The sequence below is a fragment of the Cygnus olor genome, chromosome 3, assembly GCF_009769625.2.
Source record: "Cygnus olor isolate bCygOlo1 chromosome 3, bCygOlo1.pri.v2, whole genome shotgun sequence".
NCBI classification, from domain to species: Eukaryota; Metazoa; Chordata; class Aves; order Anseriformes; family Anatidae; genus Cygnus; species Cygnus olor.
Genome location: NC_049171.1, coordinates 12,311,136 through 12,330,315, shown reverse-complemented (window position 1 = coordinate 12,330,315; position 19,180 = coordinate 12,311,136).

Here is a 19,180-nt window from a genome sequence, read left to right as displayed (position 1 = left end):
CATTGTAAATTGCTAATTTAGAGTACAGTAGACCTGACTTTTCCTTCTTTTTCAACAGAAGAGTTTTTCTCCAGACACAATACAAATTTGCATAATCTAAACATTCCATGGGAAAAAATAAAAAATAAAAATCTGATGAAACACACTATGACCTACCTATTTAAGTATCTTTCTGGCAATTTCCCTCTGTTGTCACTGAATGGCTGAAATATTAGAAAATAATAGGCATACAGACAAGCCAATCAACTCATTTTCTGGACAAACTAATTACTAATGGGCTGGTAAGTTACCTACTTATCTGCTTCCTCAGGAGAATATAATGTGTTTGGTGGTATTGTTTTTGATTTTCCTTTTGCTTTTGTGTGATTGTTTATTTGTTGTTGTTTTTGTTTGTTTATTTTAGTTACAACATTTAAAAAATCATTTTTATTTTATTCTTTTACTCACTAGATGGGCATTATTTATAATGCTTATTGTGGATTTAAGTGCCAATGAAAAAAAAAAATCAGACTTTCAGTAAAAATTAAAAAGCACATTGAAATAGTCTCAGTGTATATAGAAACACTCTGTCACTAAGAACAAGAGCTATCCATTTAAACCCAAATAAGTATTTTGACTATAGAAATTTTAATTGTCCTAATGACAAAGTCATTGCACTTCCAGGTTCTTTTTTTCTTTTCTCATTATGTATTTATTTTGTGGTCAGGAAGCATATTTGGAGTGCAGTAAAAGACTGCACTCTGGGGATAGGTTTTTTATCTTGGCTCATCACTAAATGCCATTAATATCTTCTCATTTCCTTTTGTGACAGATATTTGTGTGTTCTTCCTTCAAAACCTTGTTTTAAGGGCTAACAGTCTGTAGCAAACACCTAAGCCATACTAGGGTGGGAGAAAAAGGGATTACACTTACAAAGGAAAGTAGAATGAACACAGCTGTTTCTGTTGCTGACTCACTGGTCAGCTAATCCTCTAAAATGAGAACCAAGGTGTTAACAGATTATTTTCTTGTTTGTTTGCTTGCTTTTTTTCTTCTGTGACAACAACAACAACAACAACAAAAAAAGCTTAGAAGCAGTAATGTGCGTAAGAACATGAAATAAAATAAAAGGTGAAAAGTAAGAAAATTTTATATATTTTTAAGAAAACAATTAAATCAGCTTCCCCATTGAAGTAAAGTGAATAGAAAATATCTATCTAATTATTGGCAGTTTTTTCCTTCTCGACTGAATATGTTGGTGAAGTGTGATGACAATTTTTTTTCTCAAGAATTTTAAAAGCAACATATTAATGAGAATTCTTATCAATATATTAAGAAATAGATTTTTGAAAGAGATCAGATTCTATTTAATTGAACCATACCTAAGGGGAAAAAGCAAGCAAACAGACCTCAAGAAACTTAAAATAGATCTGGATGAATGATGACCTTGCCCAAGCAAGGATTGTACCACGGTGTTATTCTACCCAAGACAGACTATCTATTTTCAGAGCCAAGAAAAGATATTCCCAACTCTTAGACTCTCTCCAAGTACATCTACTCTCCTCTCTTATTAACTGCTCTAGGTGCAGATACTACATTAGAGACGGAAACTTATGCAAACAGAGATGGAAACACTCTCAATTCCACAAAAATTCTGGAAAACTCCTTGAATAGTGCAACAGAAAGCTGAAGGAAAAAGAAAGAGCTTATTACGAGTGGTTTGCACCTCAGTGCTCTGGGTAAATGCTTCTCTGCCTGACCTGACAGGCTAGAGAGAAGTAAAATATAAGAAACATGAGCAGTTCAGAACCCAGGACAAATAAAAATATCACAGACTGAGAGAGGTGAATAGCAATGACCCAAGAGAAAACTTGTACAAATGAATATCTAATTTTAAAACTTTTTCCAACTCAGTATCATTGACCTTTCTCTTATGTATCCTGAGCAAACTAAATCCAAAGCCCTTTCAATAAAATCTGGAAATCAAAACAGATAAACGAAGTAATGCAATTGTTCAGACAGTCAGTTCCATGGACTTTTCTGGGGTCATTCCTGCACTTTAAAAAAATAAACATAAAAACAAAACAAAACAAAAAACACTTTAACAAAATGGAGAAGAGCTGAATTTGGTCCCCATTCACTGACATAATCTGACTTAGAATTGTGAATAGTCCAGAACAGAGCACTGAATATACATTATTAGTCCTACACTTTGGGCTAGTGAAGGTCATGATGTGACCTTCATGGCATGTGATCAAGCATTCTGTGGATAGCAAAAGTATTAAATAAATTATAAGTGGAAATGTGTAAAAGGTAACCTCCTGCACTTTTGAAGTCACATAGTTTAAGTCTTGCTTCAAAGAGGTACTTCAATCTATTCCTAATCTTACAGACTTCCTGTAGAACCTGCCAGTCTCAATTGATGTTAATGGCAATTAGGCATGCACTTAAGTACTTTGTTGAACTGAAGCCTGAGGACATAAGCAACATTGTAATGACTGTAGAGTTCCATTGGCTTTTGGTAGCTTTGGAACAGGATCCCTTGTAAGTGTATAATGAATAACTATAAAATCTCATCATTTTATCTGATAGAATTTTGCTCTCACCCTATTGGGTGTAATTGACTGTCCAAGGTCAACTGTCTGCCGTTCTTCAAAGACTGAATTTTATAGAGACAGTAGTATAACTGAAATAGCAACATTTTGTGTTCAAGCAAATTTTGCTTCAGTAAATGTTCGTACTTTCCTGTGTGCTTCACTACCATGTGACTGGTTGGCACTTTCCTTTGGAAACCTCAGAATATATTTTCTTTAGTGATTCCTTCTTCTTCATAGAAAGTATATCACTTGACTGCTGTACCGCACCATAATTAGATGTGGCTTTTTTCCTTTCTTCTCCTAATCACACAGCTCCAATTTCCCTACTAGGATATGTCCTTTATCACAGTTTGTGATGCTTTGGCATGGGACAGTAAATGTTGTCTCAAAGGCAAAACATTTTTTTGTCCTTGTGAGCAAGGAGAGAATTTCTTCAAAAGCCTCCTGATACTCACATTCTAGTGTACAACTCAAACGTAAGGTGTTCAATCCAAGAACTTGTTAGAGATAACTAGCGGGAAAGGCAAACCAATGAAATAGTTTCTTTAGGGGACAAAAACCAGGAGACATTAGTTGAGAAAAGCCCCAGCTCAAGTCCTACAATTCTAATATGATTTCAGGCTCATGAAAGACAAGATGAGAGGGAATCTTGATCTTCATTCTGATGCTGAGGAGGACTGTTGGTGCCCAGGAAATTAAAAAGTGTGTAGACCGAATAAAAACCAAACCAGATCCTTTTCTGGATATGAAAAACTACCTTTTCAAGAATAAAATTATGGTTATTTTTGTAAAGAGGGTCTTACATAAGCTCAGCATTGTTTAGTATTATTGTTCTAGCAAGTCTCTTCTGTACATTCTACAAAACTATAAATCTGAGGATATTTAATCTTTATTTTGAAAATATTTTTGTGTTGTGGTTTAACCCGGCCGGCAGCTGAACACCACACAGCCGTTCGCTCACCCTCCCCCCTCCCTCTCTGGGATGGGGGAGAGAAACGGGAAAGTGAAGTCTGTGAGTTGAGATAAAGACAGTTTATTAAGACAAGAAAATAATAATAACAATAATAATAATAATGATAATAGTATTACTAGTAATAATGTGTACGAAACAAGTGATGCACAATGCAATTGCTCGCCACCTATTGACCGATGCCCAGCCTATCCCCGAGCAGCCGGCCCCCCGACCCTGGCTAGCCACCCCTATATATTATTTAGCATGACGTCAGATGGTATGGAATACCCCTTTGGCCAGTTTGGGTCAGCTGTCCTGGGTCTGTCCCCTCCCAGCTCTTGCTGCACCCGTAGCCTGCTCGCTGGCAGGACAGAGCGAGAAGCTGAAAAGTCCTTGGCTTGGTGTAAGCACTGCTCTGCAACAATTAAAACATCAGCATGTTATCAGCGCTCTTCTTATCCTAATCCAAAACATAGCACCCTACCAGCTACTAGGAGGAAAAATAACTCTGTCCTAACTGAAAACAGGACATTTTGTCACAGCAAAGTCGTGAGTAAAATAAATTTGGTGACCACTGTCAGAGATTTCAGCCCCTACTGTCAGAGTAACATTAACATATGTTGGAAGACCTGAGACCAAGACCTAAAACTTTGGCTCTTTGTTTTATCCAACCTGCTTACATGCAAGAGATTAGCTGAGATTTTTTGTCCACTATCTTCTAGATACATATAGATACTGGATCCATATTTACTAGAATAAGTGGAACCCGTCTGGGCATCATGTTCCTGTCTATAAAAGAGAACATGTGGCAGAAAGGGTCTGGCTCAATGTCCAGGTGGAGACCAGTAACAAGCAGTGTTCCTCAGGGGTTGGTATTGGGACTGGCACTATTTAATATCTTTGTCAGTGACATGGATATGGAGATTGAGTGCATCCTCAGCAAGTCTGTGGACAACACCAAGCTGCATGGTGTGGTCTATACTCTGGAGGGAAGGCATGCCATCCAGAGGGACCTGGACAACCTTGAGAGGTGGGCCTGTGTGAACCTCATGGGGTTCAACAAGGCCAAGTGAAAGGTCCTGCACCTGGGCTGGGGAAATCCCAAGTACGAATATAAGCTAGGTGATGAATGGATTGAGCACACCCTTATGCAGAAGGACTTGCGTGTGTTGGTGGGTGACAAACTGAACGTGAACCAGCAATGTGTGCTTGCAGCCCAGAGAGCCAATTGTATCCTGGGCTGCATCAAAAGCAGCATGGCAGTAGGATGAGGGGGATGTTTCTCTCCCTCTGCTCTGCTCTTGTGAGACCCCACCTGGAGTACTGAGTCCAGCTCTGGGGCCCCCAGCGTAAGTACATGGACTTATTAGAGCTAGTCCAGAGGAGGGTCACGAAGATGATGAGAGGGCCAGAGCACTCCTCCGATGAGGACAAGCTGAGATTGTTGGGGTTGTTCAGTCTAAAGAAGAGAAGGCTCTGGGGAGACCTTAGAGCAGCCTTCCATTACCTAAACGAGGACTACAGGGAAGGAGGAAAGGGACACTTTTTCAAGGAGCGTAATGATAGGACAAGGAGTAATGGCTTTAAACTGAAATAAGATAGATTTATATTAGACATTAGGAAGAAATTCTTTACTCTGAAGGTGGTGAGGCATTGGAACAGGTTGCCCAGAGAAGCTGAGGATCCCTGGAAATATTTAAGGACAGGTTGGATGTGGCTTTGAGCAACCTGATCTGGTGGAATGTGTCCCTGCCCATGACAGGGGGTTGGAACTATATGATCTTTTAGCTCTTTTTCAAATCATTCCATAATTCTATGCTTCTATGATTCAATGATTTTATGATTGATTCTATGAATCTGTGATTCTGTGTTTTTATTCCTCTTTCTTCTGTCCACATCATCATTTTTTTATTGCTTCGCCTTTGCAGGGTTTCAAATTCCTTTCAGATGCTGACCTATGGAACTGTTCCTGGATGGGTGTAAAATACATTGGTTGGCTTTTCTTTATGATTTTTGAGAATTATGGCATGTCATTAAAATTGTTAAATCTTTGAGATGTTTTATTCCATATTTAAAACCCATTTTAAAGAATTTTTTGAAGATTCTCACTGGAATTTGACATGTTTTCAAATATCAATCACGAATCACAACTGCACACTTGTAGGACAAGCATTAACTTCAGTGTGATTATTCCCAGGCTTATGCTTGCAGTCTTAAGGGTTTCACCATAGAAAATACACTATTCTCATCAGCTGGCACAACATAAGAGCTGATAACTTTTAGGAATGTCACCTGAGCTTCTGAGACTTATTGGTTTTCAACCTAGTAGATGACAAGAGGGAAAAGAATTAAAAATAACAACCAAGCATACGAACAAACAAACAAAAACAAAAAAACGAGTACCAGTGATAGTGCCAAAAACTATTCCTCAGTAAACTGTTCTCAGAATCACAGAATAGTTAAGGTTGGAATGAACCTCTGGAACATATCCGGTCCAAACCCCTGCTCAAGCAGGTTCACTTAGAAGAGATTGACCGGAACCACAGCCTTCTGGTGAGTCATCCACTCCCCCCAGGTATGTACCATCTGCGAATTAGTGAGGGTGCACTCTACCCCATCATCCAGCTCTTTAATGAAGATATTAAACAAGAATGGACCCTGTATTGTCCTCTGTTCTGTATGAACACAGTTGTCTGTTGGTTTAAGTCAGAGATTTGAGAATGCAAATGTAAGAATGAATGTTTTAGAGCCTCTGATTTTGTGCAACATGCGTAAATGTTGTCGTCCTTTTTGCTTCATCTGCCAAGAGCTTATCATATTAATGTCAGCCTCAAAAGGGTCATGTGAAGGCTCATTAAGTGATCTTTTTTAATTGTCCTATTACAATAAGTTCTTTGATGAAAGTCATTATAGATGTGAATCCTCCTTTTACAAGCATTGAATCTAGGCTCAACTTCCTATTTTAAAGTAGCTGAGAAATTCAAAAATATATTGACAAACCACAAATGGAATCCCATCTGGCCATCTGCAGTTGAATTGTCATCAAAATAAAACCTAAAACTGTTCATGGAAATAACGCTGAAAATTAAGATTCTTTTTTATTCTACTACATGAACTATAGGAATACATTGCTTCTGCTCCTGTGTGTACTTTCACATTAATTTGATGGTCAGTGTAGCAAAACTGAAAAAAAGGGCTCCAAATTAACAACTGAAAAATTTATTCCAAGCTCATTTTTAATATAGGGACAGTGTCTTTCAACTCTGTTTTATAGACACCTAAGAAGAATAATCCAGCACCAGAGTACGCTGGTGAGGTCAGTACAGGTTTTCTTCCATTTGCCGGTGAGGTATCTGCAGCACAGATAGAAGCAACAACTCACTAATGTTAGAAAGTCTGATTACGAGCATGCTGTCCCAGACACAAGACACAAAGCTATTTTTCTTCTACGACAGTTCTTTAATTTACTGTCATTGAAAAGATTGGGACTGGCTGTGCTGGCTGGTAAAAAAGCTGAAAGATGGACAATCAGTTTTTACCAGATACTGCCAGAGTTTATAACAGGGAAAGGATTCCTATAGATGCATTGTAAATGACACACTCATGCCCTTTGACACACACTCCATCAAAAAAAAAAAAAAAAAAAAAAAAGTTAAAATTTGTTCTATAAAATGGATTCTTTTCCATTGAAAGTGTGTTTTGAATTATAATTATATATCATTCTGCTGAACTTTGATTGTTCTGCTTACTTTTAGTGCTAAGAATATTCCTTATGTTATAGAACTAGTGCATATTTATTTTGTTTTCATTTTATATAGCTCTATCTTACATGATTGCACCTATTTACCTTTTATTTTCCAGACCTATTGTTCAGCAGTTATTCAATACTTTTATGAAACTCTTTGGTATTTGCCAGATTTTTCATCTCTCTCCCTTCAACAGCATGATGGGAAAGATTTTTTCTCTCCTTCATATTTTATTCATATAAAGAAAAAATATGAGATTTGCTGTTGATGCTGGGAGTTTAATATTCTTTGGTTTAAGTAAACAATAGAAAATAGGGTATGCTATGTTCCCAGGGAGGAAACTTTTCCATTATTTTCTTAACATCTAGCTTCTAGAATAGCATGAGACTTCTACCAAAACAAAACACAAGGATTTTTGGTTTTAGGAGAAATAATGAAAATTCAAAATATTTACTCTGACCTCAAATCTGAGGTTGCACTGAGGTTACATTTGTAGAGAAGAGAAGGAAATAAGAGAATCAGAAACCAGGACTAAGAAGAAACTCAGAAAGGGCACTTGGTGTTTCCCTCTTCAACAAGACAGGGTCAGTCTGGCCCTCCTTTTAGAAACGACTGAAAACGGAGAGATTTTTACAAGCTACTTTACATGTAGTGATTTATCCTAGATTTACATTACTGAGTAAGACATAAATGTTATTGTTGAAATCACCTCTAAACTCAACTTATTTTAATAAGTGACACAGTTATTTTTTTTAAAGTATTATTATTTTTAATAGATTTTTTTTTTAATGTTGTAACTGAAAACAACCCTGCATCAGCATGAGAAATGTGCTAGGTCTTCATTTAACTCTACTGATGAGATAGCAGCTCCCAAGATAGCAGCAAATGAGGGAAATACAAGGCCAAATTCAGATAAATACTGAACGGTTCCAAACCTGACAAAACCTTTTCAAGCACCTCAGCATGCACTCAGTCCTGGACCCCACTTTTTGGCATCTCCACCATAGCCAGACCAAGTATCATAAATGACACTTTCAAAACGATAGCTTATAAATATATATGCAGTAGGCTTTCTTGGAAATAAAAACTTTGGTATCTGACAGACCATGCACCAACTGAGTCAACTCTAACTCTCTTTCTTCTTTCTTGTGCTTTCATTAGTGGGCTTTTCCTCCTTTATGGAGCTACGGCATTACTAAACACACAACTCCAACACACCTTTTCCCATAGACATGGATTTATACCTTTTGTCGTGCTCTTCAGACAGGGTCTACACGAGGTTTGAAGAACTGGAGGAGAGAGGACCTTAGGGAAACTTTCCATGTCTTCTTATTTCATTGCTGCTACACAGAGAGTAGGCTTGGGGTGGAGGAGGGTGAGAACTTTGCATCATCCAGCCATCAACCTCTTTTCATTAACAGGGTCCTGAGAGTTTCATTTGAGATCTCAGGGGCAATCCAATTCCAATGTCGTGACAATTACCCTGCATTTCTCAAGTGGATTATTTAGCAGACTCTGCAGGAACTCCTGAAGGCAGCTTTCCTCCCTGGTGGTTGATCCTTTTTCGTAAGCATTTCCATTAAAGATGTTGCATCTTATTCCACAGCTAATTATATCTGCTAGATTCTGGCTTCCATCCCATTATTTAAGTGCAGTGGATCCATCTTCCCTACCAGGGACTGGATGACCATCATAATATCCATTTCCAACCTTGGGATACCTAAGGAGTCAGTACCACCCAACAAAGGTTGTTAGATGCTAATGTTTCTAAAGATATCATATTTGAAAGAGTATTGAAAGGCTCTTTTGCTTGACAGTATAGAATAGCTTCCTGTTAAGAGACACTTTAAATGTTGTTTTGGATTGGACATCTTGGTTTTTATTTTTCTTTAAAAATAAAACAATGTAGTTTTCCTTCAAAAATCTTGGTTAAATTTATGTTTGCCTTGTGTTATGAGACAGGATTACTTGCACACTCTTATTAGTGGGGTCCTTAGCTGATGACACAGAAAAACTGAAAAGGATGGAAAAAAAAAAAAAAAAAGAGAGAGAGAGAGAGAGAGAGAAAGAGAAAACTTTCCCCAGTGTCCATTTTGGAAGAGAAACAATTGGGTTCCCCAATGAGTGTCCTCTGGGCTCATTTCCAACACAATAGGCAATCTTCTGCAATGTTTCCCCGTAAGGACAATATCATTTTCATCAGGAACTGTTCCACCTTCCTATTCTTTGTTACTGCTAGTGCTGATTGGCGTGTGCTTTGCACCAGGGCTGGTCCTTCAGGTCCTTCAGGCCTGCAGGTTGATAAGGTATGTGCTTGCATATTACTGGGCCCCAACAATCTGGCCTAAAACCTACCATCAAAGGGTAAAGAAAGGGAAGAAAAAGTGTGATTCTTGTACTGGGAGAAATTCTTTCCCAAAAGAATCCACCTGTTGGGGTTTTCAAGAGCAAGGCCAGGAGAATAATAGCACAAGAATAACAGCATGAGAACAATGTCAGAAAAAAGGGAAACCACTGCTGCAGCAGCCTATGTGAGAGATTGCAGTTTCAACGAAAAAGCAGTATACAGAATTGCAGAAAAATCCTCCCTTAACATTACAAAGGTGAAGGCACCTAAGGCACTGAGCAATACTTCAGCGTTTGAAAAATGTATATTGTACATTCCCCCCCACTGATTCACTTTCTCCTCTTTCTCTGATAAGCAACTGCAGTTGCTTTTTCTCTCCTTCTCTAGATCTTTTTCCTTCTTTTCTGTCTGCTTTAACACCTCTGCCTGTTCTCTGACATGCAGTGTCTCTCAAGACATGTACACGCCTACACCTTGCAGTCAAAACCAGTGCAGATCTGTTTTGCATAGACAAGTACTTTATTCCTTTCCTTCAGTGGACACTGTAATACAGAAGTATCTCACCTCTAACCACAAAAAGCCTCCTTTTGCCTTATGAATTCTCCAAGCAGCAGAAGTAATTTTCCTACTTACCGAATAAACAGATTTGTCAGCTTTGGAACTACCTGTCAGAACACTCCTATTCTCTTCATGAGCTCTTTACTGATAATGATACAAAAGTGAGATATCAAACACGACAATAGTCATATTGGAGCAAATCCAGTGCAAGCTGCACCTGGGAGCAGCACAGCCTCATCACTGAGGATGAAAAAGTGTAGCTACACTATTTCCAGCTCTAAAGCTTTTCCATTTTACCTTGCACACACAGGCTAGGCTTTGTACACCAGAGCCTGGCATCATATTCTGGTCCCACTGAACTCAGAAGAGCAAAAAGCTCAGCAGTACCATGCAGGACCCTGCAGTGAAGATTGAGCTGTTTTCTTCACTCCGTTACTCAGCAACAGTCAGTAGCTGATGCAATAGCATAGGACCCTGTCTGCAGATTAAAAAGACTTCAGCCAAATAAACTTCATTTTTTTTTAAGCAAATGCCTAGTGAATGTATTTTAAGTCTGAAAATATCGATCTATCTATAAATAATAAAACTTTCATAAAAGGACTGGTATGATGTCCCTTGTCTTTTTTATTGGTGCTAAGAAGAGCTCACTGAGTCGAAAATGGGATGGAATGTTTCTATGGATTCCTAAGTACCAGTTTGGGCATATGAGAGAACTGTGAATATCTCCTCAGCCTGGTTAACAATCAAGAATTATTAGAGAAATCTAGAAAGTTAGTTCTCCTGAAAGTTTCAATATGATTTGTCAATAAGAGTTGAGACTATAATAAAACCAAACAAAGACTTTTCATTCTTCTTCTTTTTCCTTCTTCTTTTTCATTCTTCTTCTGCTCTCCCTTTATTTATTTGTTTGTTTGTTTGTTTGTTTTATTTTATTTTAATAGAAGTAAAAGTATGGGGAAAGGAAATACGTCTCAAACTCCATTTGTACCATGTAACAACTCATCATATGATAAGAGGTCATAATATTCTCTTTGTGACTGAGAAGTCCAATAAGAGTTCAGGTTGACTTGTTTCTTCACTATGGTCTCTAAGTTAGAAACATTCTTTCTCTAGGATAAGTTCATCATTTTGTAGATACAGCCTCACCTCACACGAGTGAACATGCTCTGGGGTCACTTTATCCATTTCATGTATTGCTGTTCCTTTCTTTGTAGTAGTCTCATTGTTTGTGATATTTAATCAACTGTTTGCACTAATTAGAAAAAGGAATTAAAAAGCAGTTGGAAGACAGAATTTGCCATGACAGTACACAGGAATGCAAATCAGGCTATGCTTTTCTTGACAAATTTTAATGTTAAACTGCAATACCGATTGGGTAACACGAACTCTGAGTAGGCTGAGCTGAGTGAGTTAGGCCGTTGTAATTAGACATATGCTTCTGGTTCAAAAATATACTGTTTTGATTTGTTTTATTTTGAAATATTTGTTATGTGATGTGTTCCTGTGACCCCTAATTTCCTGACAATTTCTGTAACAATTTTTAATTTCTTTGAAGTTCTACTCTACTTGTTTGCACTAAGTTTCTTTATGGTCATAGACATTATAAAAATGTCTTTACAATAATTTCTTAAAATATTTGGGCAGAGGAATAAGACAGAAAATTACACATTTATTTTGAGATTAACTATTATTTAAAGGTTGGAAGGAAGCATTACATACCCATGCAGACAGTTATGTATAGTGGAAGCCAGTAGTTTAGAATCATTACACTTCAGAAATGCCAACAATATTGTTTGGTCTGGTGCCAGGGAATTAGGCCTTCCATGTACTTGTAATATTCTAGTACTAATCACAAGACTAGAAATATCACAGCCGAGGAGGTGGATTTTAAAAGTAGCAAGAGGAAATAGGGTAATCACCATTCACACTGATAACAAGAATCTGAATGCAGTTTTGCTCATCTGTGTAAGCTGGGCACCTTTCAGAACTACTGTGTATCTGAAGGACTTTAACAACTTTCTCAAGAGGCCAGAAGCAGCTGCATTACTGGCTTTTATTGCTTAACATTTTGCAGATTTCTTGCCTTATCTTGCCAGAAACTCTTAGCAAAACCATCTGGACTGAGACTCTTTATGAACCTAATGACATTTGGATGCTGATACTGCACTCAGATAAGCTACCTGCCCAGACAGTCTTCACCATCTGAGGATGTTGGCCAGACACAGGCTGGGGAGTTTGTCATTAACAGCTCTTGGGTATTCAAGTCAACTTAGCTTCTGACCAGCCTAGAAACCTATGCCTGAAGAAAAGCTCCAGTTATGATATATCTGCCAATAATCAGTATTTCTATGTAACAATATGTTGAGATTAAAAGAGCTGATGAGTGTTATGAGCCTTCTGCAGTGAACAGATTCAAGCCTTTCCATTGAAGTGTTATCACCAGACTTGTTCAATCAAGAATGCAAGAGACCTCAAGAAAAAATCTGATTGATGGGTTCCCACTTTATAACTCTCCTGTATAGACTACAGCTGACTTTGTCGCTCACAAGTCCCAAAGGGCCAGAGGCAGTCTCTGCTCATCATGATCATGTAGAACTGTGGCTTGGACCTGAAGAGCCAAGAAGGGAAGCCTTCTACTGTCATGTGGATTCCAGGACAGGGGAAGGCAGTGCTTCTCTACCATGTAAGCTTGAGACCTCTTCAGAAACAGGGTGCTTTGGGAAAACTTTCCTGGCTCTCTCAAGAGGGTGGAAAAAGGAATTTTATTATTATCAGTTGCTATTTGTCATTCTTAAGGTCAGAGAAGAAAGACTGTTGTCCGTTAGTCATCTCCAATACAATAAAATGTAGAAAAACAAACAAAGAGTATAAGCACACAGCCTTTAAAATAATAATAAATATATATATATGTCAGTTGTAATCAAGAAAGAGAAATAACTCTGTATTTAGTGTTTTGGCTCATGAAAAATTTACAGACAAATGCCACAAGGAAGAAAATGGATACTAAAGTGAAGAAGATTAAAGGTTCTTGGTAAAAAAAAAAAAAATAATAAAATACAATAAATAAAAAAAATCAAGTAATTGCAGCATGAAAACACAATACTGGTAATGAATACAAGAAGGCACAGGTGAAAAAGAAATCTTACAGAGGAAAAGAATACTTAAGTCCCTCAAGCTGTGCAGAGTCAGAGTGCCAATGAAAATTCAGTAGCTAACACAGGGAAAGGAGAAATCAAACTGCTGCTGGAGGAACTTGAGATGTGCATTGACAGCACAACTGTGAGTAGGCAGATCTAAAAGACATATATATCTTGCTTTCTCTGTGAGGTCATGCAAGGACACTGCCAAAGAAAATGAAACCAAACAAGATCGTTAAGTAAAAATAGAAAGGTACACAAAACCACTGACCACCATTTGTTTATAAATTTCATAAAACTATAGCACTCATTAAAAATTATAGAAAAAAAAAAATCCTATTGAAGATAGAATTGGACTGCTCTGAAAACAATCAGATGGTATCTCACTAAACAGGTTAGAATTTCCTTTTTTTTTTTTTTTTTTCTTTTTTTTTTTTCCCCCTGAGGACAGAAGACTGCTTTTCATTTGTAATGTTCTTATTTCATAATTTTGCCCTTTCCACTTTTACAAATAAGGTTGGGTGAGAAGGTCAGAGTGGAATTAGTCACAGCAGATTTTTTTTTTCTGCAATAATGAAGGAAAATCAGATTTTCTCATGAAGTTAACATAACCAAGGAAAATGTCAAAGTTTACCTGTGATTTTGGAAGGCAGTTCAGAATGGTAACTGTGTGTAATTTTTCTGTATCGTTCCATTTCAAAAAATTCTTCTCTTAGACATTTACCAAAACAAAGAGAGTGGTAAAAGTTGTCTATGGAACATGCAATAGTATCTAGTTATAATATCTCCTTTAAATCATTACTATATTGTAGATATCTGGTGTCTGCCTTTGACTTTTCCTACCTCTTTCTGTCCCCTGTCACTGAGTTTGGTAAGGAGCACCTTATTCACAGTATCTTGAACAAGAATCATCTGATTATAAAGAAAATGTTCAACATTTATTGATACTTATTAATGTAGGCTGTCTATATTTAAGTATTACTACATCAACTAAACATAAATACAGAAAATTTGCTTAAAGCATTTATCTATTCTGTGCAGTGAGATATAAGGCAAAACTGAATTTTGAAGATAAACTGAATTAAACAGTAAACAGAGAAAATCCAAGCTGTCATTTAAGTAGACCTTCTTGTGAAGAAATATGGTAATGTACAGGAAGGCTTCTCCATGATTCTCATCTGATACACAGACTTGCTGAGACATAGTTGACTGCATATGACACTTGGCAGAAAAGCAACAAACAGCAATGTACCATTTAAATCTTTTCAAGAATTTTGAGCAGACAAATGTACACAGAACAAAGAACATCCATAAACTGAATCACATCATATAGTTAGTGATAATGTGCACATTTCATTTCAGAATTCTGTTCCTGACACAGTCAAAGTGCCAACGAGGTAGACATTGAAAATAAAATATTGCCTTGAATAAAATAAAATTAAATAAAATACATTGAAAATACATTATGTGCAATATTACAGCTAAATGTAAGACTTGTTTTCAGGAAAAATGAAAAATAGGTATCTACTTACCACCTGTGCAGTGTATCTACTTTTGCATTTTGGTATTTTTAACTTCTAATTGCTTTGGGAATGTTTGGTTTGGATGCTAGCATAGCATAAGGAAGTAAAAAGATATCACAGGCAATTTAAGTTCTATGAGTTAATTAATGCCTTGAGCTCCATGTGGATGCCAGGCAAGGTATATGACAGGAAAATTTGTGAGAACTGTGTTGAAGCTCTGCTGCAAGCTAAGACACAACAGAAAAAGAGTTTACAGATAGGAACATACAGCAGACACATTGCAGCCTTCAGTACTAACAGGAACATTTAAAAAGTGAGTCAGGGTGCGTTAGACCTGGAAGGAAAGCTGTGAGGTTTGGTTTATGTCATGGAATGATAAACTCATGATATAGGCAGAGTCTCAGAGACTTTTTGAAAGCAGTATGTAAGATCAGAAAAGCTGTCAGGTTACTGGCATGGATGCAGCAGTTAACATGGAGACCACAGTATACATCAGATTTTGAATTAGAGAAGGAAGCTGATTCTTTCATTTCTAGGCCAGGAAAATTTCTTTCTGGAGACCACAGAATTTTCTTTTTCATGGTTGTTTTAAATACATCTTGCTCCTGTATTAAAGGATTTATTTATCCACCCACTGAGAGAGTGGTCAGACACTGGGACAGGCTCCCCAGGGCGGTCATGGCACCAAGCCTGATGGAGTTCAACAAGCGTTTGGACAACACTCTCAGACACATGGTCTGATTTTTGGGTGGTCCTCTGGGGACCCAGCAGCTGAACTCAATGATCCTTGTGGGTCCCTTCCAACTCAGGATATTCTATGAATCTATGATTTATTAATTTTGACATGTTGTCACACTATGACTAATCACTAATTGTGGTATACTTTTTGAAATACAAGTTCTCCACTAATTTTCCAGTGTAGTGGGAACAGGTAATGAAAAGATTTACCAAAATGTGGCCTTCTTGCTATTTTGAATAGAATTCAAATCCCCTAAAGCTAGGGAAAATGTTTTCCACAGCTTTAGTGTAGTCTCTATAATGTTCTATTTATATTCTTACATGGCCCTTATATCACCATAGCACCCAACTACCTTTCAGACTCCTATTACATGATACAACTACCTTACTTCAGTTGCAATGCTCTTACACAACTTTTCTGCTAGGAAAAAATCGAAGTGTTATTTTTAAGCTATTTAAAACTGCCTGGTTTGTATGTTTATATTTAGACAGAGGAGTTGCCTCTTGCACAGGAAAAAATGATGCTTTGAAGCAATTCTTCATTCCAGTGAGTGCTTATTGTATTACTGAAGACTATTACAAAACCCAGAGCCTGAGTAAATACTTACACCATAGACTGGGATTCAGTTTGGATATAGTATACAGGGCTTACTTTTTACCATGTCATGAAAACAGTCCACTGTCTAAGACTGAACTGTTGAGAACTTTTATCTGTTCATTGTGAAAAGTCATGGAAATCCTGAGGAATAGAACAGACAGATCTTGTTCTAAAGAGAACAAAAGATATCTACTGGGTATTGCAGTCACAGTGACAGATAATCTACAAGAAAGATAAGGGGAAAGAATAAACATGTACTGAAATGAGGGTACATATGCTGATATATGTTTGCATTATATGTTAACAGAAACAACAAGAGAAAATCTGCATATGGTATATTACCATATTTCTAGTGATACTTTGTTTTGTTTGTTTAAAAAGCATACATTGAGTTCTAGGTACGAGTTCAGTTTTGCATGGATCATGTACTCAGAAATGGTATGGTGCTGCCTCTCAGAAATTTTGCTGGCAATTATTAGCATCTACTTATTAGATTTTATACACAGTACCCCAAGATTTAGTGCTGTGTGACAGTTTCCAGAGATGTAACTCCTTCCTATGCTTCTACGGAGTCAAAATTGCAATTACTTTGACTCAGTGTCTCTCTGCTAGATAAACAACCATAAAAATATATGGAATTTTATGGTCTAAATTTCCATACTAAATGACTGTAAACATAGTAGACCTACAGCAAATAATCATCAATGGCAAAAGTTTCCAGAAAAAAAAATAATCTTTTATATTCATTCAGTTTGCCTTAAGCCAACTGTTCCACAAACCAATTTCACCGTCAGAGACAGGCACGGTCATGGAGAGGCTAAGTAAGAGAACCTGTAAATATGAATGATCTGACCTGGAAGAAATAAAAAATTATAGCAATAAATTCCCAGAGCTGAGCTCTTCCTTGCCAGATTTGAAAAAGCAATGAAGAATTTGCTTGGTACTGTTTCTTAATCTAGTATTACTGTGTCCAAGAACAGGTGTTGCAAGACATTTTTAGATAGCGTCCCTAGCCCGTATATGCATTGTGTCAGTGACATGTATAGCCACTGACATGTAAAACATGAAAGTAAGATCTAAATATTACTGAACGCACTCTACCACAAACGAGGTTTCTCCTCTTTACCAGACCAGATGCTGAAGTCATGTCAACATAAGGAAATTTATCTGTGAGGAGTGAAGACAACATGGAGCTCACCACCATTGTCAGAGTCAATCTGCTCAGACCAGGAAAACAAATCATCTTTGAACTCTTTTGGTGATTAGAGGAAATGTTTGCACTTGCAGCTAAGAAAAATTCTGTTTTCTTCAACATAACAGACCAGAAACATAGATAAACAATTGAAAGGGACCTTTGTTCCTCTTATATTGAGAAATGGATTTATGGATATATCTCATCTACAGTTTCATTGTCTTTCTCCCATACTCTTGTTTATCCTACTAAAAGGACCTATTTCTTTACTAGATACTTATATTTTTATATATTATATATATTATGTTATATATATTATACTTACATTATTAGATACTTATTTCAGTATCTATTCCTATTAAGAAGAGAATTTAAAAAGTCAGAAATTGACAAGTTCAGTTTTATAAGGAATCTTGTCAGTCTTAATCTGTAAGGAGGTGATGAAAGTACATGGATCACTTCTGTTATTTTTAGGCTTTCTATAAAATAAAATAAAATAAAATAAAATAAAATAAAATAAAATAAAATAAAATAAAATAAAATAAAATAGAGGCTTCTGAGTATAAAGGCTTAACAGGGCATACAGCTGTAGCTTAAACAACCTTCCAGAGATATTTTCTACAGATATTTTCTGTTAAGCAGTTCAGTTATGTCACAGTAATGCAAACTTTGTACTTTTTTTATATAAGAAATGCCAAGTAGGAAAAGCCCTTTTGCACAGAGGTATTATAAGCAAACTTGCTCAGCCCAAGATAAGAAGATTCATCTTATTTTTAATACCTTAAGGAAGTCATAGTGTTAGATGTCCTATAAATACTTAGGAAGAAGCAGTTCTCTCACAAAGGATTCTTATTCTGGTTTTGTATCTAAAACCTGAGAGATTTTTCAATATTTTTAATTTTCTTTTAATCTATCACTTCTATCACATAAAATGAGGCAGAGGAACAAGACTTGACTCTTCAAAGGGAGAAGTTTTATTAAGAAAAAAATGTCTTGTGAAAAAACTTTGTCCTTTGTTCACATTTTTATGCTTCACAGGGCTCCACAGTTTGCATAGTCAGCTCTACATTCCTCTCACACTCTTTGCTAGCAGTGTCTTGGATGTCAGAAAATGAATAAAGGTTCTTAACTTGATAAGATGGAGATGGATGATGGGAACAGAGCGGCAGGAGTATTTCTTCTCTCTTGTCACTCTAGCTGACCTAAGTTTCTGCACTCAGAGAAACGCCCCACCAATTGCACACTTTCCACCTCTTGTTCTCTAATAGCTCTAATCTAACTTTGCCCAGATCTTAACAAGATCTTCAACAAGGCCAAGTGCCGGGTCCTGCACCTGGGGCACAACAACCCCAAGCAGAGCTACAGGCTGGGAGATGAGTGGTTAGAAAGCTGCCTGGCAGAGAAGGACCTGGGAGTATTGGTTGATAGTCAGCTGAATATGAGCCAGCAGTGTGCTCAGGTGGCCAAGAAGGCCAACAGCATCCTGGCTTTTATAAGAAGCAGTGTGGCCAGCAGGGCTAGGGAAGTGATTGTCCCCCTGTACTCGGCTCTGGTGAGGCCGCACCTTGAGTACTGTGTTCAGTTTTGGGCCCCTCGCTACAAGAAGGACATGGAGGTGCTCGAGAGAGTCCAGAGAAGGGCAACGAAGTTGGTGAGGGGTCTGGAGAACAAGGCTTACGAGGAGCGGCTGAGGGAGCTGGGATTGTTCAGCCTGGAGAAGAGGAGGCTCAGGGGTGACCTTATCGCTCTCTATAGGTACCTTAAAGGAGGCTGTAGCGAGGTGGGGGTTGGTCTCTTCTCCCACGTGCCTGGT